General features: G+C 44.0%; 1 protein-coding gene and 1 long non-coding RNA gene across 3 annotated transcripts in view; one reads left to right on the top strand and one right to left on the bottom strand.

Moving 5' to 3' along the window:
* GABRB3 (gamma-aminobutyric acid type A receptor beta3 subunit) overlaps positions 1-25,470 on the bottom strand; it is a 228,470-nt gene that overhangs the window by 174,208 nt on the left and 28,792 nt on the right. The gene's annotated exons all lie outside the window — the stretch shown is intronic.
* LOC103885673 lies at positions 17,532-19,831 on the top strand. The gene is made up of 3 exons (XR_648917.4): positions 17,532-17,685; positions 17,783-18,357; positions 19,760-19,831. It is a non-coding gene; the product is annotated as an uncharacterized LOC103885673 (long non-coding RNA).

Below are 25,470 nucleotides of genomic sequence, written 5' to 3'. Positions count from 1 at the left end.
CTGCAAAACATTTTGCATACAATCTTGAGATTAATATGATGCTCAGTGTGGCTTTTTTTCTTATTAGTACTCTCGTCTATTCCCCAGCTGATCCAGATAATCCACGTTTCCTCCTTAGCAGCCGGCTTTGGACAGCTGTAGCTATCTCAGATATTCAGAACACCACCCACCAGCCATCATCCTCCACAAGGTGGCCAGAATGATTCTTCGAACATGCCAACTTAATCCTGTTACTCCTGAAGCTGTACACCTCAGTGCTTCCACACTGCTGAACTGTGGCCCTCCTGGGCTCAGCTCACAAGCCTGATGTGATCAGATCCAACCCCTCTTCAGCCTGCCTCTCCCCACACTCGCTGCTGACACGCTGTGGGGCCACTTCACCCTCTGGTGGCCTGGACGAGCTCTTCCTCTGCTGCAATGCTTCCTCCACTGCCCTTCACCAGGCCCCTCTGTGCATCTCCTCGTGGTCCCCACCGCCACCTGGCAAGTGGTGCTTCCTACAGGTTGCCTGCATGCACCACACTGACCTCTGGGCGGGCATATGCACATCAGTCTGAATTGTAATTATTCCTGCCATGTCCACAACAGCACGGCAAGCTCCTGGTCTTAGATCTGCATGCGAAGCATTTGGCACAGCGCGAGGCACGTGACAGGTGCTCGTGAGTGTTTGCTACACAGATGTGGGACCCACTAAAGAGGGAAGGAACGACGCTGCTCAGTACGGACCGTTCCAGGACTCCGCACACACACTGACAGGTGTGCCTTTCTTTCCAGGAACTCAGGTTGGCACTCTCCACGGATGGAATATGCTGGCTTCAATTTCACACTTCAAATCAGGCATAAAATCATTATATGAAAATCCATGGCACAATGATTCAAACAATTGTCGATCGTTCCTAAAATTGTTCTTATTCAAATTTTATTCACACTTTAATAGGCTCAATTTTGCAATATCCATGGGTAAAAGCTAAGTTTTAAATATTCAGCTTTGAATGACTGACAGCACTACTTAGCAGATATTTATTATCATTCCAGCACAGTGTTTTAAAATGCCTCGAGGTGTGAACACATTGATCCCCGCATTGTAGCTATATTGACCACTGTTTCTGTCGTGAAATAGGTCAGATCGTCAGTTTGGACACAGCTATGCTAAGGATGGTCAGCTCTGAATATTAACTTCACAAGCTAGTTCAAGAAACCAGGACAACAAGAAAAAGACGAGAAAGAGTTAAATCCAAAAATTCACTCAGTAACTGACATCATAACCCCAAACTGGCAATTCCCAAACCTGACTGGTCACTAGAACCTGTCTTACCTGTCACTTCTATCAGCTGCTGTCAGTCATCATTTTTCTCCTGGCTCTCTGATCCCTGGCTCAATCGCACAGCATTGTAGAACTTAGTGTCTGAAATATCCATGTGACGAAGATTCAAAGGGGCTGTGACGTAGGAAGATGAGATTGGGACAAGCAGGCATCATTTCAGAGTATCCAGGGACCCAGACAGTCAGGTTTTTAAAAATTGGCAGTTGTACAATCTCTTCCCCCGCCCCACCGAAAGGAATTAGATTTTACTTAGACCACAAATATCTTCTCTTAGGATTACCAAGAGTTCTCTGATTCATGAGCTGTTACATTCTTTCTCTTTAAATCTTCTTTATACATGTACAGGGCCTTTACATATATGCAACCCCTGAGGATTTTCTAGCTACTTCAAAAGGGAGGAAGATTCCTCAAAAGGGAACCCAGAATCGAGGTGGAAAGGTGAACTGCTGAGCAACAGAAACACCTTACTTCTGCAACATGGAGCCTATATTCTAGTGAAGTCCATTGTGTGGATATTCCCAAGATTCTGTTTATTTTATCAGAATGTGTTTTAAAAAAAAAAAAAAAAGTTAATATTATCATTGTCCCAAAAATAAGGCACTCAAAGGGGATGCAAACAAGATCCTGTGGGGGTTGTGTAGGGGGGAGAACGCTCCAACACTTCAAATGTCAGTAACTACTTCATTCTGCAAGGCTTTCACTCTCCTCCATCCACCCAGGGGTCCCCACCAGCTCTCCTGAGGGGACCTGAAAACACATGGCTGCTCCGGCTGTGGGAACGCAGGCAGTGCCGCTAGGTGCAGTAGGCAGGGACAGAGAAGCTGAACCTCCTGTAAGAGTCCAGAATATGCCACCCCAAAATATGCTTCTTTGGCATAACGATAATTTTAAGCTGGTAATTTTGAGAAACTGCAGGCAGGAGAAGCTCTGAAAACAGAGTAGAAGTGGCCCTTTGGAAGGGGAACTTGCATCTAAGAAGGAAATCTCCATTTGTAAGGGTGTCTCCCTGCGGGTACCAGGAAGAGGACGACTCTGAATCACTCATCAACGGAGAGGCACCCGCTGAAATCTACATAACAAGCCTTATTCTTGCTCCTCCTGGTCACCTCCCCAAGCCAGGCCTCTCCACTCCCTTCTTTCAGCAGAGGATGATAGTTAAGCCTGAATTCAAAGCCACCTCTTTGAGATGTACTCATTTCTCTGGGTATCTCCCAGCTGCACATGGGCACGCATTAATCTTCTGCTTGTTTTTCTCTTGTTGATCTGTCTTTTGTTATAGAGCTCTGTCTCAACTAAGAACTGTAAAGGGTAAAAGGGAAATCATTTGTCCACCCCTGCACTCCTACCTAAGGGAAAGAGCCTGCACCACAAAATATAGAGCCCACCTCAAATGTCCACAGTGCTCCCTGACAGGCATCATAAATCTGATGAGACAGGGCTCCCTGGTGAGTCAGTGGAGACACCAAGAAAGAGCCAGGAGCAGCAGATTTTAGCTGCACCTTCACTGCTCCCAGAGGATGCAGTGGCATCTGAGAACATCAAAGAAAGACCAGCGTCCATAATAGTTCAATTAAAGCTTCCCAATGTGGTCACAGGTTACTTTTCTAACTGTAGCTCCACACCAAGCTCAGTTTTCCATCCACTCAATATTGCTGAGAAAAGAGTTTTACATTCTTTAAATTGAAATGCAATCCATATTTTTTTTAATGAGCCCCCAGTATACGCAGGTTCCATGCAATAAATCTTGGCTTACCTCACCTAATTTCCTTTTTTTCTCTTTGCTCAGATACAGTTTGCCCCATCTAGGTCCTCAACAAGGGTGGCTCATTAGAACAACCTGGAGAGCTTCAGTTGGGCTGGGGTGCAGCATGGGTTATCCGGATTCATTCTAAGATGGTTTCAGGAATTGCCAAACTATCTCACGAAAGGGAGACCTGAGCACCACACCACCAGGATCTCTGGATGGCTGTTTGGGTTGCTTGTGTATAAAAGAGAGAATTTGAGAATGCAGGACTAAACCATCTCACAAACACTGAGGCCCTCCAGTTCATTATTCTTCTGGGCCAATTAGGGTCTTGGTGACATAGGCACTCAGATGGAAAACAAACCACATGACATGCTGTGACAATCAAAACTGGCTTCTCACCTTCATTTCTTCTTGGTGGCTGCAGTTGAAGGGGGAAATTCTAAGGCAATTTATTCACTGAGTTTTACGTTAATATTCAGTCCTCGTAATCTGACAGAATTTCAAGCTTGGCAGCATTGGCGTCTTTTAAGTATCTTCTTGGCAACACTTTGGATTTTATAGATAGGGAAACCAAGGCCCAAGGCAAAGACATTCATTCAGGAATACCACGGCTGGCCCGGGAAGCAGTCATAGAAATCAGGGTTTTCTGACTCCTCCCATACGCTCTTTCTGCTCCTTCAGATGTGAGTCACTGGATCTGAGGGCTGGGCATCCTTGTTCTGGCTCCCCGTGCCACAGCCAGCCCTGCCCTCCCCCTGGGTGCCTCTGCTCAGCTGCAACTGTGACTGCCTCTCCATGCCCCCTGCTTTGCCTCAGGGACCTATCAGCTTCACACTACGTTAGATTTTATCATTCATTTCCCAGGAGAGTGACTTCATTTTAATAATAATACGAAAGCTCTCAACCTTAAGACATTTAGAGTAGCTTCCAAAATGTCACTCAGAAGGGTCTCTTTTCTTCCACTGAGAAGATTCCAAGTTCTGCAATCACGGTAAGCACATTAATAAAGGGGTAGAGGGTAGAGGTCCTGAAGTTTACACAAATCAGAGGAAAAAAATTCATAGAAACATTCCACTCAATTTGCAGAAGATATCTGTCAAACTAATTTTATCATTAGAGTCTTTACAAGGGCACAATATAAAATGATGTGTGCTTTGAACAAGTTATACACATCTTTTAACTTTCCCTACGTGAAAATAATTTGAGTCTTTTGAATGTTGTATGCTGCTTAGTTGAAGGCATTCTTTCTAATTCTGCATCCTGGTAAGTGTGGAACTATCTTGGAATATAATCCCTCCCTACCTAGAGTAGTTATTTTCACACTAAGAAATCCTACATTTTGGCATTCATCAGCTGTAATTTTGCAAAGAATGAGCTACCCACATTTAATTTAAGCAAATAATTATCTTCACAAATACGAAGATAGAATGTGCCTGTGCCTGTAGACACAGAGTTGAGCACTCATGGGTGGAAAGTGCAGCCTCTGAAGGGGACACACCTGGCCTCCCCGCCATGGTCATTGTCCTGATGAATTCTCCTAGAAGTTCTAGTTCACCGACTGTCAGCTGGAAATCTGTATAATTTAACTCAGAAAATAATACAAGTCACCAGGAACATGAAGAACACATAGGTAAACAGCAATGCTTGTTTTTGTGAATGAGGATATCACTGCCTACCAGATCTCTCTCTGATTATCCATGAGGCAAACCAAGCCCACGATTCCTGTGCACCATTGTTTTTTCACAAAGAAAAACGTATCAGACACGTGATGTAAAACAATTGTACCAGTGTTCCCTGAATTCCTTTTCTGTGAGAAAAAAAAGAAGATCATAAACAAGAATGGTAATTGGTTAGCCCCAAGGAATGGGCACATCCTGAGCAGGGCATCTCACAATTTGGGCAGATTCCTTTTTGGTGTTGTTTCCCACGTTTCATTGGCTGCTATAATCCATGTGTACATCACTCTGCTCTCCTGGTTCACAAGCCAAGCTTTTCATATTCATTTCCTGTTACTTATGCAGAGCTCTTCACCCACAACACCCTTCTGCCAGGGAACATTGTGCCCATCTTCTAGAAATGTCACTTGTTCCGAAACCCTTCTTTTCTCCTCCATGTAACATAAATCTAACAGTATCAGTGGATCCTCTCTCCTCCTGGGCCATCAAAGCTGAGAAATAAAAATGAAACCCTGAAACCCCCAACCAACTGAATGCACCCCCTCTTGGCCGAGGATCCCCTAGAGAAATTGTGGAAGCTGAGTTCTTGGCCATTATAAGATGCAAGGTCAGAGATGCCTCATGATACACCCTTTCCCCTGCTAAGCACCTTTCTTCCCAGGGGCTAAACAGAAACCAGCCCTTCTGAAAGACTCCACCACTGACAGCAACCAACTGCCTGAGGCTGCCTCTCCCTTGTACCATTTCAGCGAAACAACCAACCAGCATTCTTTCCTGATAAAGACCACCAACCATGGAGTGGTTGGGGCCAGTCTGCAGCAGGTGTACAGTGAGGGGAACTGCATCCTCTGCTTCACCTTTTGATGTCAGAGGGCTGAAAACTCCCCTGGGATGATGATAACACACCGATTGTTGAACATAGGTCCCATGGAGAGGCATGAGGCTAACTGCATATGTGCACGGTTCTCCTTTCTTCTTTTGTAAATATTCATGACTCCTCCTACAGTGTATTAAATATGTATATTCAGCTATCCCAGTCTGCATAAATTCCTGCTCCCTTTGCCCCTCCCTCAAAGTGTTTATTTCCAGCTTTTGATGGGAGGCTACACTTCCCAGCCTGTCAGAATGGCCATGCAGGCTGCAACCCTTTATAAGAAATAAAGCTCTCCTTTCCAAATGTATGCCCCTTGACATTCTTCAGTTGACAGAGCCCATGGAGCTCACAATACACAATGTGAATGTTGGCCAAGACTTGTCAAAGCAATTGGTACAGTGTCACTTTCTTGAAGACAGATGCCATTTCTAATTAACTGCTGTCCCTCCGTCACAGTGCCCCTCCTTGTACCTAGGTGCATTCAACAGGTATCTGTAGAATGAATTGGTTCTTAGGAAAAGGTGCACTATTCCCTCAAACACACACACAAAAGTCTGGATTTTCATAGCCTTGTGAGGAGTTTCAACTGACTGAATATTTTTCTGGGAAGGTACTAAGCAGCTATAACTTCAGCTGTCTTTTCAGGCTGATGCACAGTCTTAAAGTAAGTTTATAATTCCACCATCCCTCCCCAGAAGCTGTCCCCTCCACTTTCCGCTCCTCAGAGGCACATGACCTAAGAAGGCTGGGGAGGACTGTGGTGCCCTTATTGATCCACCCACTGCCTGCCACCTCTCCACCATCCTCCACACACCACATTGGACAAAAGCGCCAATGTTACTTGCTATGAACCTTGACCTCATAGCAAGTAACTGGTAATGATGCTTACATGCAAATTACTTCTAAATTATTTAATTTTTAATTCTGTATTTTGAAATGATTTCAAACTTTTGAAAATGATGCAAATCTAGAACAAGTTGACTATCCCTTATTCAAAATGCTTGGGACCATAAGTGTTTCAGATTTGGAGTTTTTTTGTATTTGAGGATATCTGCAAATATATAATGAGATATCCTGGGGATGGGACCCAAGTCTAAACATGAAATTCATTTATGTTTCATATACAACGTAGACACATAGCCTGAAGGCAATTTTGTATAATATTTTTAATAATTTTGTCCACGAAACAAAGTTTGCATATGCTGAACCATCAAAAACCAAAGGTGTCACTATCTCAGCCACCCATGTAGACAATCTGTGGTTGTTCGGCATCACCATCAAAAAACACAGTGAGTTCATGAGTCTTGGTCCCATGCGGGAGCCGGCTTTGGCATGTCCAGCCTGCACGCGTGTCATTTTACTCCTCACTGTGGGTGTGCCAGTATGGGGCAATCTGGGTGTGCTGGGCATGCACAGAAAAGACATATCACAGCTGCAGGGAGCTGGGAGGGCCATTTGTTCCCTTGGGGATACTGAATGAACGGTACGTTGTGTGCCCGCATTTTGACTGCAACCCATCACAGGAGGTCAGATGTGAAATTTTCCACTGGTTGGTATCATGTCAACACTAAAAATGTTTCAGATTTTGGAACATTTCAAATTTTGGATTTTTGGATTAAGGATGCTCAACCTGTTTAAAGATTTCCCGTATACCATTAGTCTAGCTTCTTCAAACGTTAACATCCTACATAACTGCAGTAAAATGATCAAAACTAGGACATCAACGATGGTCTCCTATTAACTAATTCACAAGTCTTATTTGAATGTCACTGATAGTTCCACATTAGTCCCTTTCTGGACCAGGTTCCAAACAAGGATGCACATTGCCTTTAGCAGTCCTCTTGAAGCTTGGACACTTCCTCAGTCTGTCTTTGTCTTTCATGATCTTGACACCACTGAGGACTTCTGACAAGGTATCCTACAGAAAGTCTGCAGTTTAGGATAGCCTGACGTTTCCTCATGACTCAATTCAAGTTACATATTTTTGGCAAATGTATCACAGAGGTGATGCTGTGCCCTTCCTGGTGATCTTACAAGTAGGGACACACAATGTCTCTCTGTGCCACTGTCAGCAAGGTTAATTTTTACCACTTGGTCAGGCTGGTATCTGCTGGGTTTTTACACTGCAAAGTCACTATTTTGCTTCTCCTTTCGCAGTGAAGAGGCATCATGTGGGGAGATATCTTGAGATTGTGCAAATATTTTATTTCTAATTAAAATTTCACACCCGGGAGTGGTGGCTCACACCTGTAGTCCCAGCACTTTGGGAGGCCGAGGCGGGCGGACCATGAGGTCAGGAGTTCAAGACCAGCCTGATCAACATGGTGAAACCTCGTGTCCACTAAAAATACAAATATTAGCTGGGTGTGGTCACACGCGCATGTAGTCCCAGCTACTCGGGAGGCTGAGGCAGGAGAAATGCTTGAACCTGGGAGGTGGAGGTTGCAGTGAGTTGAGATCAGGCCACTGTACTCCAGCCTGGGCGACAGAGCAAGACTCCATCTCAGGGAAAAAAAAAAAAAAAAAAATCACTCACCAGTTTTAGCAAGTACTAGTGACTCTCACCTGAAATTTTGGTTATTATGATTCCCATCAAATGATGACTTTCTAATTCCATCATCCTGTACAGTATGGAAGAGACGACCCTCCTTCCTTAGGTATTTACTTATTATGTATTTATTTATCGATTTAATTATGTATTTGTATCAGTGTGGACTCATAAATAGTTTATTCTATGGGATACTTTTATTCTATAGGTTCTAGTACAGAATGAAGTCATTAGTTTGTTGCACAAATTGCCCCATATTTGGCCATCAGGAGACCTTTCAACTCTGTTCTATGGTGTTTCAATAGACTCCCAACATTTGTAAGCACTTTCTTACTTTCTGATACTAAAGGATTTTGTAAGCTTACCTAGCACTTTCCCTACCCCAGCCTTGAAATCAGGGATTGCTCCTAGAAGCCCTGATTCATTTTATTGGAGGCTATTAGAAACCAAGATCAGGAAGCCAGGTGTGCTCATGACTGCTCAAATAACACGCCCTGGCCGGAGCTGGGACCCCGAGTCCATTTACACACAGCCACATCCACTTCTCTCTCTCTCTCTGCATGTGTATCATAACCTCATGTGCTCACACCAATACCACTGATTCCAGCTCAACATCACAAGGCTCATACGAGCCTTACTTATTTCCTTGTTTATCACTCTTTTCTTAGACAAGGAGAAACTTGCTTTTATTATTGAACACACTCACTTATTTACTCACATCTAGAATACAGATAATTTCAGAAACTCTATCACGTACCCCTGTGAGAAACTAACATCCTTACTAACTAGAATACAATACTTGAGTTGTTATTCCCTTCGAGTCAATGGTCAAAAGACTGTTTTTCAAAGTTACCGACATTGATTCTTGATTCTCCCATCCCAGCCCATCCAGATATACTGCAACTAAAGGTAACATTTAAACAGGAAGGCGAGACATTCCTCCAGGGGAACAACTGAGGGATTCTCTGTCAAATGGCTTATGATACCTCGCTCTATGAGGCGAGGCTCACAACTGTATCAATGAGACCAAAACCCCAAACACCATCAAAGTTTAAATCTTCCCCCTGGAACAGCACTAGACAGGGGAAACAAATGACCCAAGTGTCCCCTCCATGCAGGCATATGGAGACTCCATCATCTACAGTACCTGCCCTCCACGGCTGGCCTAGGACTGCCCCATTCCAGCACGCACAGAGTCCTTATGGAAAGTAAAGACTGTGTGTTGGAGTGGAGGCAGTGACTCTAAGGACACACATCACTTCTGCTGAAATTCAAGCCCGAGGCCTCACCTAACTACAACAGAGACTGGAAAGGGTGGGCTGGCTCCAGGCCCAAGGGAGAAGACACCATGGATGAGGTGAGCTGGCCACACGCCACACGCTGCCAACACAGAACATTCATAATGGAGAGATACACTTGAAAGTGCCTTTTCGAAAAGCTCTGATGGTGGTATTCTATGCAGTCACCATTAACGTATTTCATCTTTCATGACATATTTGTTCTAGGACTCTTCTCGGACTTTCAAACTCAAAGGACTCTCATGTTGTTACCTGTATGTTATTTTCCAAAAGATCTCTGGTCCTGTCTAGATATTTCAGCTCATATACCAGCAGCTAGCTTTTATTTCATCCCTTATATAGGCAAGGCTTTGTGCTAAGCAATTTAAATGCATATGGTTACATAAATTTGTTCACACAACACTAAAATGCACAATGAAAATGTAGCTTCCTGATGCAATTTTCCTCAAGAAGGTGCTGGTTTTGGTGGTATAACAGAAACACCCCTATACTGAGTAAACGTGAGTCAAGTCTGACTTAGTAACTTGTAAGATAGATACTTCGACTGTGTTAAAAATATATGTATCACTCAGATCCACTTGCTTTCCCCCATGGCTCTGCAAGTTGGCGTCTGCTGATCTTGCATCAGGAAAGAGGCCTGGGCAAGGGGCTGGGCACCTCTGGGTTCTCAGTGGTCCTGGCTGCACGGTATATTCAGACTGCTCAGCTCCCCGCCCTGGAGACCACTGAGCAACCCTGCCTCGGACTGGCCCTCGGGAGCGACATGTAGGTAACAAGCTTAGAACTTTAGTCTGGCAGATCGGTTCACCATCCCTCCCCAGAAGCTGTCCCCTCCACCTTCCACTCCTCAGAGGCTCATGAACCCAAGAAGGCTGGGGAGGACGGTGGTGCCCTTATCGATCCAGCCACTGATTGCCACCTCTCCATCATCCTCCGCACAGTACACTGGACAAAAGCGCCAAGCTAATGGCTAGCCTTTTAGAAGGCCTGCAGACTTGCACACAACCCCTACAGACGAAGCCTTTAAGTTAATCTGGGTGTTTCTAAAGCCTCCATGGATCAGTCCCCCAAATTCTCTGTGGATGTGGAAGGTGGGGAACAAAATCTCACTTCTCCCTATAACCCCTTGAGCCAAAAATAGATCATTCATGCTTTCCTTTTTCAGGGCAGAAAGGTTCACACCGTCTGTTCCCTATGCCCCCAGCAGCCTCCTTCACTTCCTCCAGGTGCACGCTCAGATTCCACCCAAGCAGCAGAGCCTTCCCTGATGACCACCGGCCCTGCACTCCCTACCTGCCAGGCTCTGCCATGCCCAGCAGCACATGTTACCATCCAGCACAATAGATGTTTACTTGCGTGTTTGTTTGTAGTCTGTCTCTCTCTACAGAACATCTGTCCCAGCATGGCAGAGGCTTCATTCTATTTCCTGATGTAACCTCAGTACCTAGAACCAAGTTAGGTGCATAAGAGGTATGCACTAACTATTGTCAAATGAATGCTGAACACATAAATGGCCTGGCCATGTCAGGCAGAAGCAGTATCATCTCTATACTTATAGGAAGAACACCAATATACACAAAAGAAATTTAGAAGAAACCTGGCTTTCAAATATTCTAAATTCCTAAGACATCTAGCAAATATTTGTTTTTACAGTCCAAGCAGAGAAAATGTATCATTCTTCTGTTGGTTACATCCCATTTCCTGAAGCCCTGTTGCCCCTGGATTAATTGATAAGACCAGGGCAATGAGACCTACAGGACGGAACAACAGTTTCCCGGTGCACAGGCACCTCCCCCCGCCCTGCGGATGAACACGGACACATCCCACTGTGGAGAGAAAGAAGAGGAGCTGAAGAGGCCACAGCCTTCAGCCCAGGGCCACAGAGCAAAAGGGGTGGGGCTGGGTCCTTAGGACCATTATTTTTCCTTTACATTTTAAAGTCGTTTTCCCATTTTGGATTGTTTTCTAGGTTTGGTACATCTATTAATGAATTACCTAATGAAAAGTAGTATAATAGAGAAGATCAGAACGGAAGTCGGCGCCAGATGTCCAAGCTGAAATCCTCCATCTAGTTTTTGCTGGTTATGCCATATCGCACGAATTGCTCAATCCAAATACACTTCAGTTTCCTCACATGTGAAACAGGGTTAAGAGTGAATACTTTCCTCAGAGGAGCATTGTAAGCAGCCAATGAACTCACACATATGCAGCCCTTATCATAGAAGCTAACGGGTTACTTTTACCAAGCAATAATGAATACAATTGGGGTTCAACATTTCACCCCACAGGTGTGGTCTTTTCAGCCACTGCTGCAAAGTCTTATTTTCAGTAACACCAGTATTAATGACGCAGGCTCTCTCACTCGCTCTCTCTATTAATCTTTTCAACAAATCAATGACTATTTTCATACAAAGATTATAATTGACATTGATCTCACAGTTCTGTTTTAAAAATGAGATCATTTTATAGAACACATGTGACCTGTTAAATAAAATAATGAAAGAAATCACCAAACAACAGTATAACAAAAATAAACATCATGAAGAAAACCAGCAGACATACATACTTACTACAATGGGCATTTTACCTGAAGTTTTCAAAAGACTGCTTCCCATCAGGGAGGCAGCTGCTTTTCACTGTATACAACTCTTGCCAGAATCAGATCCTTGTTGAATTCTTGAGTTGAGTAAAACCTTTTTGAGGCTGTGCCAGCTCCATGGACCTCACTTTGGAGTCCACGCACAGGAGGCTGCACCTCAGTGGTTCTTTCTGGCCCCCACATGCAAAGCAGAGTAGACATACACCCACACAGAAATGCCAGTGGGGGATGCAGGCCAGCAGGAGACCTATTTTTGCTCCCTCCTTTGAAATTCAGCTCAACCAGGAGACTGGAGTTTATAAGATAATGGCCTTCCCTCCCTGCCATATTTGTATTCTCACGCTCTGCATTTTTATTTCTGCATGTAATGTTGCACACACTGATACTAACTGCAAATGGTTTATGCCAAAATTTAGTAAACAAACAAACACAGCAGAGATGCACAGGAGAGTTGTGAACAGGAAAAAGGAGACCCTGCATACCATTTAGCGGTGTTTTTAAAAAGATAACAAAACAACATTTGCCTCTTCAACAAGGTAAATGTGGCTAAAAATGAAGATCTAATGATATTTGGGTATCGATTATGTTTATTTCCTGGTAACAAAGTCAATATAAAATTTGGTTAGACAAGACCAACTTCTCACAGATCAAATGACAAAAGGCAGATGGATGGACAGAAGGACAGGTGGACGGATGGACAGATGGGTGGATGGATGGATAGATGATGGATGGATGAATGGAAGGATGGATGGATGGATTAATGGATGGATGGATGGATTGATGGATGGATGGATGGATGAGCAGATGGCGGGATAGATAAATAGCACATCTATGAGTCACACTTCTTATAGTCCAATTACCAGTATGATTATTCATTAACACAAAGACTTCCATCATGTTTAAAGATTTTTAAAAAACAGAAGCTACCTAATAGTAAACACCATATATGGGCAGGGAACATTTTGGGAGGCAGAGATGGGAAAATTGCTTGAGGCCAGGATTTCAAGACCAGCCTGAGCAACATAGTGAGACTCCTTTCTACCAAAAAAAAAAAATTTTTTTGTTTGTTTGTTTTTTGAGATCGAGTCTTGCTCTGTTGCCAGGCTGGAGTGCAGTAGTGCGATCTTGGCTCACGGCAACCTCCACCTCCCGGGTTCAAGCAATTCCCCTGCCTCAGCCTCCTGAGTAGCTGAGACAACAGGCGCCTGCCACCATGGCTGGCTGTAATCCCAGCACTTTAGGGGGCCGAGGCAGGTGGATCACGAGATCAGGAAATCGAGACCATCCTGGCCAACATGATGAAACCCTGTCTCTACTAAAATACAATGTTTTTTTTTAATTAGCTGGGAGTGGTGGTATTGTGCCTGTCATCCCTGCTACTCTGGAGGCTAAGAGGAGGATTCCCTGAGCCCAGGAGTTTGAGGCTTCATTGAGCTATGATTGTGCCACTGCACTCCAGCCTGAGTGACAGAGTAAGACCCTGTCTCTAATAGGAAAAAAAAAAAAAAGCCATATACGAAAAAATCACAGTGAACATCACACTCAATGCTGAAAAAATTGAATTTTTCTTCTAAGATCAGGAATGAGGCAAGAGGGCCTGCTTTCACCACTTCTATTCAGCATGGTACTGGAAGTTGTAGCCACAACAATCAGGCAAGAAAAATAAAGGGCTTTCAAATTGGAAAGAAGGAAGTAAAATTCTCTCCCTTTATGGATGATATGATCTTTTAGGTAGAAAACACTGAAGACTACACATACACACATACACACACACACACACAAATTGTTAGAACTAAAAGATATAAATTAAGCAAAGTAGCAGGATACAAAGTCAATACACAAAAATTACCTGCATTTCTATATTGTAACAATGAGCAACCTGAAAAGAAAGTTACAAAAATAATTTTATTTCTGATACAATAAAAAAGAATAATACTTGGGCATTAACTAAGGAGGTGAAAGACATGTATAATAAAAACTATGAAACACTGCTGAAAGACTATAAAGACATAAATAAATAAAAACAAAGTCCATGAATTTAAAGACTTAACATTATTAAGATGTCAATACTACAAACTGATCTACAGATTAAATTCAATTCTAAATCCCAATGACGTTTTATGCAGAAAAAGAAAGGCCCATCATAGAATTCACATGGAACCTCCAGGGACCCCAATAGCCAAAACAATCTTGAAAAAGAACAAAGCTGGAGCACTCACACTTCCGGATTTCAAAACCTACTACAAAGCAACAGTAATCAAAACAATATGGTATTGATGCAAACACAGACACACAGACCAATGGAATAGAATAGAGGCCTTAGAACTAAATGCTGGAATATATGAACAAATGACTTTTGACAAGGGAGTCAAGACTGCTCAATAGGGAAAGGACAGTCTTTTGAACAAATGGTACTGCATAAGCCAGATATCTACATGCAAAGAATGAAGGTGGACTTTTACTAACACCATATACAAAAATTAACTCAAAATAGGTCAAAAACCTAAATATAAGCCCTAAAACTATAGGATCCTTTTTCTTTCTTTCTTTCTTTTTTTGAGACAGTTTTGATCTTGTTACCCAGGCTGCAGTGCAATGGTGCCATCTCGGCTCAACATAACACAACCTCCACCTTCTAGGTTCAAGCAATTCTCCTACCTCAGCATCTCGAGTAGCTGGGATTACAGGCATGCACCACCGCACCCAGCTAATTTTTTGTGCTTTTAGTAGAGACAGGGTTTCTCCACGTTGGTCAGGCTGGTCTTGAACTCCCGACCTCAAGTGATCCGCCTGCCTCGACATCCCAAAGTGCTGGGATTACAGGTGTGAGCCGCCGGGCCCGGCCAAAACTACAGGACTCTTAGAAGAAAACCCATGGCAAAATCTTCCCAACATCATATTTAGCAGTGACTTCCTGGATATGACATCAAAGGCGCAGGCAACAAAAGAAAAAAAATGACAAACTGAATGTAATCAAACTTTTAAAACACTGCACCATCAAAAAACACTATCTGGCTGGGTGAGGTGGCTCATGCCTGCAATCTCAGGACTTTGGGAGGCTGGGGCTGGAGGACCATTTGAGTCTAGAAGTTTAAGGATACAATGAACTATGGTCACACCACTGCACTCCAGCCTGGGCAACAGAGTGAGACTCTGCCTCAATAACAAAAGAAACAAAAAACAAAACAAACAAAAAGCCTGGTGTAGTGGCTCATACCAGTAATCCCAACACTTTGGGAAGCCAAGAGAGGAGGATTGCTTGAATCCAGGAGTTCAGAACCAGCCTGGACAACATAGCAAGACCCCATCTCTACAAAAAATTAGCTAGGAGTGGTGGTGTGTACCTGTGGTCCCAGCTACTTGGGAGGATGGCTTGAGCCTGGGAAGTTGAGGCGGCTGGCAAAGCACAGCCTTATCCCTTCGGGTTTAACCTCCTTGACTTTCCCTCTTAACCTCCTGTGGCAACATCAGGCCTCCAGGGACACCACCGCCCTCTAAAGTGCTGTCGCAATGAGAGAAACTCTCTAGGTCTGTTGCAGAGAATACAGCTGAGCTGTGAATGTGCCACTGCACTCCAGCCTGTACGACAGAGTAAGAACCTGTCTCAAAACAAAACAAAACAAAACCCTATCAGTAGAGTAATAAGGCAACCCACAAAATGGGAGAAAATGTTTGCAAGTCATATATCTGATAAAGGATTGATACCCACAATACATAGAAAACTCCTAAAACTCAACAACAAAAAACAACCCATTTCAAAAATGAACAACGGACACAAACAAGCATTTTTCCAAAGAAGATACACAAATGGCCAATAAGCACATGAAAAGATGCTCAACGTCATTCATCAATAGGGGACCACAAATCAAAACCGCAATGAAATACTACCTCACACCCAACAGAATGACTACTAACAGACAAAGAGAAAATAACAAGTGTTGATCAGGATGTGAAGAAATTGGAATGCTTATGCACTGTTGGTGGGAATGTAAAATGGTACAGCCACTATGGAAAACACTGTGGCCTTTATAAAAAAATGAAAAGTAGCATTATCATATGACGTAGCAATTCCACTTCCGGATAGAATTCCAGCAACTGCACTTCTGGGAATCCCACCCAAAAGAATTGAAAGCAAGGCTGCAAAAAGATAGTTGTATACCCATGTTCATAGCAGCACTATTTACAACAGCTAAAAGGTAGAAGTGACCCAGGAATCCATCCACAGATGAATGGATAAACAAATTGTAATATATCTACAGAAGGGAATATTAGTCAGCCTTAAGCTGGAAGGAAATTCTGGCACAAGCTACAATGTGGATAAACCTTGAGGCCATCATTCTAGGTGAAAGAAGGCAGTCATGCTAGGCCCAGTGGCTCATGTCTGTTTAACACCAGCACTTTGGGAGGTCAAGGCTAAAGGATCACTTGAGCCCAAAAGTTTGAGATCAGCCTGGGCAATATAGGGAGACTCCATTTCCACAAAACAATAAAAATAAAAAATTAGTGGGGGATGGTGGCACATGACTGTGGTCCCAACTACTCGGGAGGCTGAGGCAGGAGGATCATTTGAGCCCAGGAGGTTGAGGCTGCAGTGAGCTATGACTGTACCACTGCACTCCAGCCTGGGCAACAGAGAGAGATCTTGTATCAAAAAAAAAAAAAAAAAAAAAAAAAAGCTAGTTACAAAAAGACATATCCTATATAATTCCATTTATATGAGATCCTAGACAGTAAAAATCACAGAGACAAAGTTGGGTGATGGCTGCTAGGGACTGAGGGGAGAGGTGTGTGGAGTTATTATTTAATATACGCAGTTTCAGTTTTACAAGCTGAAAAGCATTATGGAGAAGGACAGTGGTAATTATTCCACAAAAGCGCAAATGCATTTAATGCAACTAAACCGTACACTTTAAAATGGTCAAGATGGTAAATTTTATGTGTTTTACCTCAATAAACGTAAATAATAATTTTTTTAAATAGGTTACTTACATAAGGCACTATCACTGGCAGAGTTACATAAAGTTATTTTCCCATTAGTATAAAGCAGACAAGAAATACACTCTTCAATAACATGATAAAATTATTTAAGGCATAACTTGTGCTTCCTTTTAACCTGAGGTAAATGGTTAACAGTTTACAGGGAAGGAAATAATAAAACATGACAGAAATTGCTATCTTGAGGACTACTCCTTCCGAAACTGTTAGCTAAATGCTTATATCGGGCAACTTCAATCCGGAGTCTGAGGAAAGCATATTGCAATGTCACTCTGTGGGCCGCCCCTTGGCACAGTGAGCCCGGCAGCACGGAGGAGGCCGAGCTCCGGCAGGAGAGGCCGGCATTCCAAATTCCATGGCGTGAGGCGCTGCCGGGCTGTGGATGTGGAGCACAGGGTAGCTTTGTGACCTAAGAAAGGAACTCACTAGAATGTGTTCCATTTCCACATCACACAATGGGGGTTCTTGTGAGGGTGAGCAGGTAGCAAGTCCTCAAGGAACACTGACTGAATGAATCCCTAACTCAATGGCCACAGGTCTGGACAGGGAGAGGGGCCAAAGGGGTCTGAAGTTACTGGGTGAATGGGAACATCCTTAGAGGCAAAAGTCACCGGCACTTCGCAGGTTAGGTCTGCAAAGAGTGCATTTTCCAATAAGGAGGGCGGCTGGCAAAGCACAGCCTTGTCCCTTTGGGTTTAACCTCCTTGATTTTCCCTCTTAGCCTCCTGTGGCACCATCAGGCCTCCAGGGACACCACAGCCCTCTGAAGTGCTGTTGCAATGAGAGAAACTCTCTAGGTCTGTTCCAGAGAACACAGCTGAGGCCACTGGAGCTTCCCCCTCCGTGATTTGTTAGTGAGATACTGACTGGAAAAGCAGACCCCGTCTGTGTGATTCTGGTGCACGCTTCAAACGGCTGGGACCTCAAACGCAGCAATGACTCGACCGACAGCCCAGGGAAGCAAGAACTCGCTGTGCAAAACAAGACTGAGCATGGAAAACAAGAGCGCTGCACAGTCAACCACTGAAGTGATTTGAAATCGGGTGTGTTTTGTTTCTTTGACTACATAAATGAAAACATTTTCACCAAGGTAAAAACTGAAACTAAAGAGGAATGTTGCAGGACAACGGAAAGAGACTCTTCGGGTCCGTTCTCAGGCCCCTGCTATGTGTGTGCTCCCTGAACGTCTTCAGGACAGGGGCTGGAAAAACAGATTGTAGAAGACAGAACATATGAAAAATAATAAAGTACACAGAATAAACCAAAAGAACTTCCTGTAATCTATCCAGGTGGAAAGTCAGTATTTTAATTTACTACTCTGTGTGTGTGTGTGTGTGTACAAAAGGGGATAATGGGGTTAAAATAAAATCAACTATTTTATATATACAAGAGCTGACCCTGGGATGTGGACAGGGTACCACCGTCCAGCCTAGTTTTTATATATACACACACTAGGGGATCATTCTGTTCATACACTTTCATATCATACTTTTTTACTTAAGGTTATGTAAACATTCTCCCATAAGGAAATAGTTCTGAAGACGGGAATTTTTATTGGTGTGTAATATTCCATCATTTCAATACACAGTTACTTACTGGACATCGAGTTTGTTTCTCCTTTCTTGCTACTAAAACTACAATGTGGCACACGCCTTTGCCTAAGTTCCTGAGTGTTTCTGTGTGGTTGGTTGCTGGAGGAGAAATCACTAGACAAAGGTTACCAAGTTTTTGAAGAGTCTTCGGCTTATGTTGTGTTTTGTTGTTGTTGTTGTTCTTGTTGTTTTGTTTTTTGAGATGGAGTTGTCTCCTGGGCTGGAGTGCAATGGCGCGATCTCGGCTCAGTGCAACCTCTGCCTCCCAGGTTCCAGCAATTCTCCTGCCTCAGTCTCCCAAGTAGCCGGAATTACAGGCACCCACCACTATGGTTGCCTAATTTTTGTAGTTTTGGTAGAGACGGGGTTTCACCATGTTGGCCAGGTTGGTCTAGAACTCCTGGCCTCAGGTGATCCACCTGCCTCAGCCTCCCAAAATGCTAGGAGTACAGGCGTGAGCCACTGCGCCCGGCCAGTCTTGGGCTTATTGACAAAAAGGACGGATTTCTCTTTCTACCAGCTGCACCTGAGAGAACCTTTGTCCCTGTCTCCTTGTCTTCTCTGAGAACTCTAATTCCTTTTTTGGCTGAAACTATTTAAAAGGACCTCAATAAACAACACAAAATATTGACAGGAAAGCTAAGCTTGTGGTGGATGCTCTCACACACTGAGACTGCAAACCGCAAGGACTGGCTCTCACAGCGCCCCTGCCTGGTCGCCCCCTTCTTTGTACTTATCTTCCCTCTGTAACTGCACCTATTGTCACCACCTCCCATCCTACCTTGGAATTCCCTCCCAGACAACATGTAACTTTGCTGCAATCAGGAAAGAGGCTAAGTCTCATTTCCGGGAGGCTCAGGGCTCGCTCTCCGTCCACATTTCCTGGCTCCCTGAGCTATCTCAGCCTGAGGGTTAGACGGATTTATCCATAAGCAATTAGCCATATATCTTAATAAAACAGAAACAATTACGTAACAGAGGAAGAGAAAGTGGGTTTTTCACATTTGATGAGGTAAACAGAAAAAAGGGGGAAGAAGGACCGAGGATGTATTCAGTATGTGCAGTTTTCTCTCCTAACAATATGTCTAATTTAATTCCAACAACAGCCGTGACAGATAAGGTGAATGTGGGCTTAGAGAAGGTTCACCGTGGCCCACGGGGACCCAGCTCATCACTGCCTGGTGCTGATGCTCCACGGAGTCCTAGCACAGCGGACGCTGGAGGCGGATAGGGCACCTCTGTCCAGCCTCGCCCAGCCCAGCCCTGTCTGCTCTACTTGGCCGTCCTACATCACACTCAGTAAGGTCAGTGTCTACAGAAACCCACACCAGCTTGTTCTCGATCAACAGCGACGTCTGGCCAAGTAGATACCACTCTGCGCACCTTATTCCCGTTTCTGCTTGTGTCAGAAGTGTCGAGGAGAAGGAATAGTTCACTTTCTTAAAAATCCAGACAGCTTTATCCTTATTGACAAAAATTACTTGTTGATGGCATATGGTTGGTCCGATCTGGTTGCTGGGAAATAGAAATCTATGAAGGGATCAGCAGGTGTTCAGTAAATATATGCTGAGTGCATTAATGCATTAATTAATTCACCTTTCTATACCAAATATTCAGGATGCAAAGAGGGCCGATGCGGCAGGGCAGGATGAGTGTTCCTTTTCTCATTGTCCAGGTATTTCTGAATAACAAATACGTGGTGTGCCTAGACTATAAATTTGGAAAAATGAAGCTTGAAAACTTATTAGAAAAAGATTTTTATTGATACATAATAGCTGTACATATTTGGGGGGTATATGTGATATTTTGATATGTTCACATAATGTGTACAGATCCAATCGGGATAACTGGAATATTCATCACTTTTCTTAATTGGACTATCCATCGTTTATCTTTCCTTTATGCTAGGAAAAGAATTTATAAAAGAGAAAACGGGAAAATGGGGTTAAGATAAAATCCATTCTTATCTTCAAAAAACGAACGGGGCTGCACACAAGAGATTTGCTGGAGCCCGCCTCTTAACAGAGACGGTTCCACTTCCCGCCATGCCACCTGCAGGAGCCGCTCATTTGTCTCTGTCTCCAAGACTCCCTTGCTTTTAAACAACTTGTCAACAAAATAATCTTCCTCCAAGCCAGTGTGGGTATCACCACGCTCTTGCTGAAATCGCAACAATCGGCAGCTTCCCAGGGCTGCTCAAGTGACTGGAGACCCCCCCACCATCACCATCCTCAGTGTGCCAGGCGCCAAGCTTGGTGAGCAAGCAGTGGAGCTAGGCTGTGGTCTCTGTTCTGCAGGAACAGGAAGCCCACAGGCAACACACTCCAATGAGCCAACACTCAGGATAAACTGTGAAAAGTGCAGCTGAAGTGAATGCAGGGCTCACGGGCCCAAGCAGGTAGGAGTAGTGATCAATTCACCCTGGCTGACTGAGAGAGGGGGTTTACTATGAGGGGGAAGACAGGCTGGCTCTTCAAGGATCAAAGGATACCGCCAAGCAGATGACAAGCACGCTCAGTGAGGACCTGGGGACTGGGCTGTGTTCCCAGCAGGAGAAATGGCTCAAGGATAACCTGCATCTGACGTCCATGGTGGCCCGAAAGCACCTGGTCCCCTCACTGGGTCTGTCTTCTCCTCCTCCTCTGGAGCACCCGAGGGACCAGGACAACCTCCCTCTATCCCGTGGGCACCCCAGGAAGCCTCCCTCTCTCCACAGCTGGGGCGTGGCTCTCCCTCCTTGGAATCCCCACAGGACTTTTCCTAATCTGTGCTGTGAAGCACATTCACGGTATCAGGCAATAGGAGCCACATCTAATGTGATGGCCAGTTTTGGTGGCCCCACGTTGTCCAGGACAGCCTCGGCCACTCCTGCTGGTCCCAGCAGAGTACTAAGAACGTGCTCTTTCACTCTCAGAGTCTGCTGGTGTGCACAATGTGCTGTAAGACTCCTCCCAGGTTCCCCAAGGTGTGCACAATGTGCTGTAAGACTCCTCCCAGGTTCCCCAAGGTGTGCACAATGTGCTGTAAGACTCCTCCCAGGTTCCCCAACACACACAGGCACTGCTGGAAGTACGTGGAGGGGGAGACGGCGGGAGCGGCACACAGCCAAGTTACAGAGCCGACTCGGAGTCAGCATTTCAGATGGGCCAGGAAAACTCACAGAGTGCCTCGGTTTCCTCACCTGTAGAATGGCAGGATGGGCGAAGGAGGAATGAGTGTGTGTGTGTTTGTGTGAGTGTGTTGACACCAGTACTTTATACAAGCACATTGCAAAAAAATTCCTCTATGGACTTTATCTTGGGTTACTTCCTTCTCTTTTTAATCTTTCATTCCTTGAAGTACCAAGGTTAGGGTCAGAGTGGAAAATGTACAAGCCTTGTACGAACTGAGTTACCCATTATATGATGAATAGTTGCTTTCAGCGATTTCTACACATTCTTCACAGAGAAGAAAAAAGGAAAATAAATATGGTAGCCTTTGCATTGGGTACAGTGACATTACCAATGACATGAGACCTATCACAGTCTGCTGGGCCAGTATCTCTATCTCCATTAAAAAAAAAAAAGGATCTTACACACATACACATGTAAGCAACCTATAACTTCATCTCCCTGACAACTCCCGAAAGAGCTAAACGCACAATCCTTCTTGGCCGTTTCCAGTTTACATACATTTATTTCTAAATTCACGTCCATCCTACGGACACTGGTTTTGCAAATATTTATGACTGCAGCACCACGTGGGTATATAACCTCATTTTTGTTTGTCTGTTTTTTGGAGCTAAGGTCTCACTCTGTCACCCAGGCTGGAGTGCCCTGGTAGGATCACTGCAGTCTCAAACTCCTGGGCTCAAGCGATCCTCCTGCCTCAGCCTCCCGAGGAGGTGAGCCTACAGGCATGCACCACCATGTCTGCTAATCTTTTTAATTTTTTGTAGAGATTGGGGTCTTGCTATGTTGCCCTGGCTGGTCTCAAACTCCTGGTCTCACGAGATGCTCCTGCCTTGGTCCTCCTTACTCTTCGGAGAGTTGTACCCAACTGTCTGAGAGTATTTATGCTAATTTAACCAGCCTTTCCCACTATGAGTATTTGCAGTTCTAAAGGACACAATTAGAATCCCTGTAACAATCATGTAAATATTTTCGGAGGAAAATCCTCACAATGCAATTTCTGGGTTAGAAGTATGCGGTTTTTTAATACTGGTCCCTTATGCACTCCTATGTGACATTTTTCAGAAGCACATTTTCTCATATCCTTAGTAATGCTGCGTGAAAAGTGACTTATCCTTATGTCTCTCTAAGCATATCATCGATACTGCCTGCCTCCCCATTACCACTATCCATGTTTCTCCTAGAGTTTGCCTTTTGGGTCCTTCCCAGGACTGGCTCTCTGATGTCTCTGAAGCCTGGGAGTCCTTTTACCACATTGGATCTTTACCCTTTGGCGTGAATATCGTCCCACCCATTCTTTACCCAATTTTTAGTTTCAACTCTGTTCTTCCTTAGTTTCTGGTCTATGATGTATTGAAAAAACAAAAATAAAATAAAAAGCCTCTCCTACTCTACGATTATAACTTATATTCAAGATGTGGTCCAAATATTCGTTTACGTTTTCTCCCAAGTCCTTTTAAACGTGCAAGCTTTTGCTCCCTCAGATATTTCATACATGGCATGAGATAGAAAATTGTGTCTAATGTTTTCACCCAACACCTTAAGGAGACTATCCCTTTGCCGAGGCTTGAAGCACCATCTTTGTTACCTGTCTAAATTCCCATGTACGAATGTGTCTGCTACAGGACTGTCCTTTCTCTTCCATTGATTCACCGCATCATCCTGCTGCAACTGACCTGCCCTCATCTCCAACTGCTTTTTAAATGCTTAAGGAAAGCCCTGTAATTCACCTTTTTCTCCCAAACCTTGTTATTCTCACCCATGTATTCTGTCCTGTGAACTTTATCAATTTATCAAGTTCTTGCCAAAAGTTATAATTCCAACTGGAATTTTATCTTACATGTTAATTTGCAATGATTAGGATCTATACAACAAGCCTCCTCACCTTATCATTAGACATTACAGTTTCTGTACTTTTTTTTTTTTTTGAGACAGTCGCCCAGGCTCTGTCGCCCAGGCGGGAGTGCAGTGGCAGGATCTCGGCTCACTGCAACCTCCGCCTCCCAGGTTCAAGTGAGTCTCCTGCCTCAGCCTCCTGAGTAGCTGGGATTACAGGCATGTGCCACCATGCCCAGTGAATTTCTGTATTTTCATTAGAGATGGGGTTTCACCATGTTGGTCAGGCTGGTCTCGAACTCCTGACCTCGTGATCCGCCCGCCTTGGCCTCCCAAAGTGCTGGGATTACAGGCGTGAGCCACTGCACCCAGTTGGAATTTATCTTTCTCCATGAAAGCGGCACACATGAAATGGACAATACTCTTTTCTTCTGCCTCCCATCTCTACTCTTTCCACAGCCCCTCACACACCCCTCAGCTCTGCAGGAGAAAGATTTCAGGTAGGAGCTGAATCCCAGTTCCACACAGGCTGCATGGCTTGGAGCAACTGACTTAGTCTCTGAGTGTTCTACTGTGACAGATGGCTGTTGTTATTTAACCATATAATCTTTCACTCGACATAAATTGTAGGCGTCTGGATATCGGTATTTATTATTGTAAATATTTTTCAAGTCAGAATGGTGCCAGAGTACAGCTAAGTGTTCACATAAAGGTTTCATTAGATCAATGGACAGTCCACGGCGGAGTGAAGAAAATCCAACATTGTGCGGAAGGTGAACATCATTAGTTTTTCTGTATGTTTTGTTACTGAGCAAAATCTAATCCGACAGCCTTAATAGGAAAAGGCCATTTTCTGTCATTGCAGTGATTGTCTTCCCATCTGCTGATCACCTCTCTTTATGAACACTTACCTTGCACCAGTGGCATTCCTACCGAGGAACTGACTCCAAGCTGTGATTAGACTGGTCACCAGAGATGAATGCATATGCACATAAATATCAACAGCAGTTTGTGTGCTTTGAGCACTCGTCTCTAAGAAATTCACTTCAGATTTCTTTAAAACAAATTTCTTTCTCAACTCTTTCCACTAAGTAGAAAGGAGAATGCATTTACAGATGGGGAAGGAAGCTAGGGAAAAAGAACGGGACCAGTCACCCCAAAACAAAGTCTTACGTACTTAATTCCCCTCCCAGTGTGACCAACATCGTGTCTCCCACTAAAACACCAGCCAAGCTTCACACAAACTAAAGAGAAGGAATTTTACACAGGGTGAGGTTTTCTGAGTGAGGCATATAAAAATACCACAATCTACGTGCTCTTATCCATGCAATTCAGCATGGTTCAGGACACAGCAGTTGAGTAATTGCATTTGATATTAAAATCAAGCATGAAAATTCTCAGATATTTCACTTAAAAAATTAGATAGGCTGTATAAACATTTAACTAATTTTGTAACTACCATGCCTTTTGGTTTTGTAATTTTCAAAAATTTAAACTATGCTTCCTTATTGAAATAAAGAGTTATTAACTACAGCAGCAATCATTTTCAACTTAACTCATCAGCAATAACAGAAACCTTTTTTTTTTTTTTTTTTTGAGACAGAGTCTTGCTCTGTTGCCCAGGCTGGAGTGCACTGGCGCGATCTCAGCTCACTGCAACCTCGGCCTCCTGGGTTCAAGCAATTCTCCTGCTTCAGCTTCCCGAGTAGCTGGGATTACAGGCGCCTGCCACCATGCCCAGCTAATTTTTGTATTTTTAGTAGAGACGAGGTTTCACCACGTTGGTCAGGCCGGTCTCGAACTCCTGACCT

This window comes from Papio anubis, chromosome 7 (assembly GCF_008728515.1).
Source record: "Papio anubis isolate 15944 chromosome 7, Panubis1.0, whole genome shotgun sequence".
Taxonomy (NCBI): Eukaryota; Metazoa; Chordata; class Mammalia; order Primates; family Cercopithecidae; genus Papio; species Papio anubis.
The sequence above is the reverse complement of the archived record's forward strand: the minus strand, read 5'-3'. Positions and strand labels throughout refer to the sequence as shown.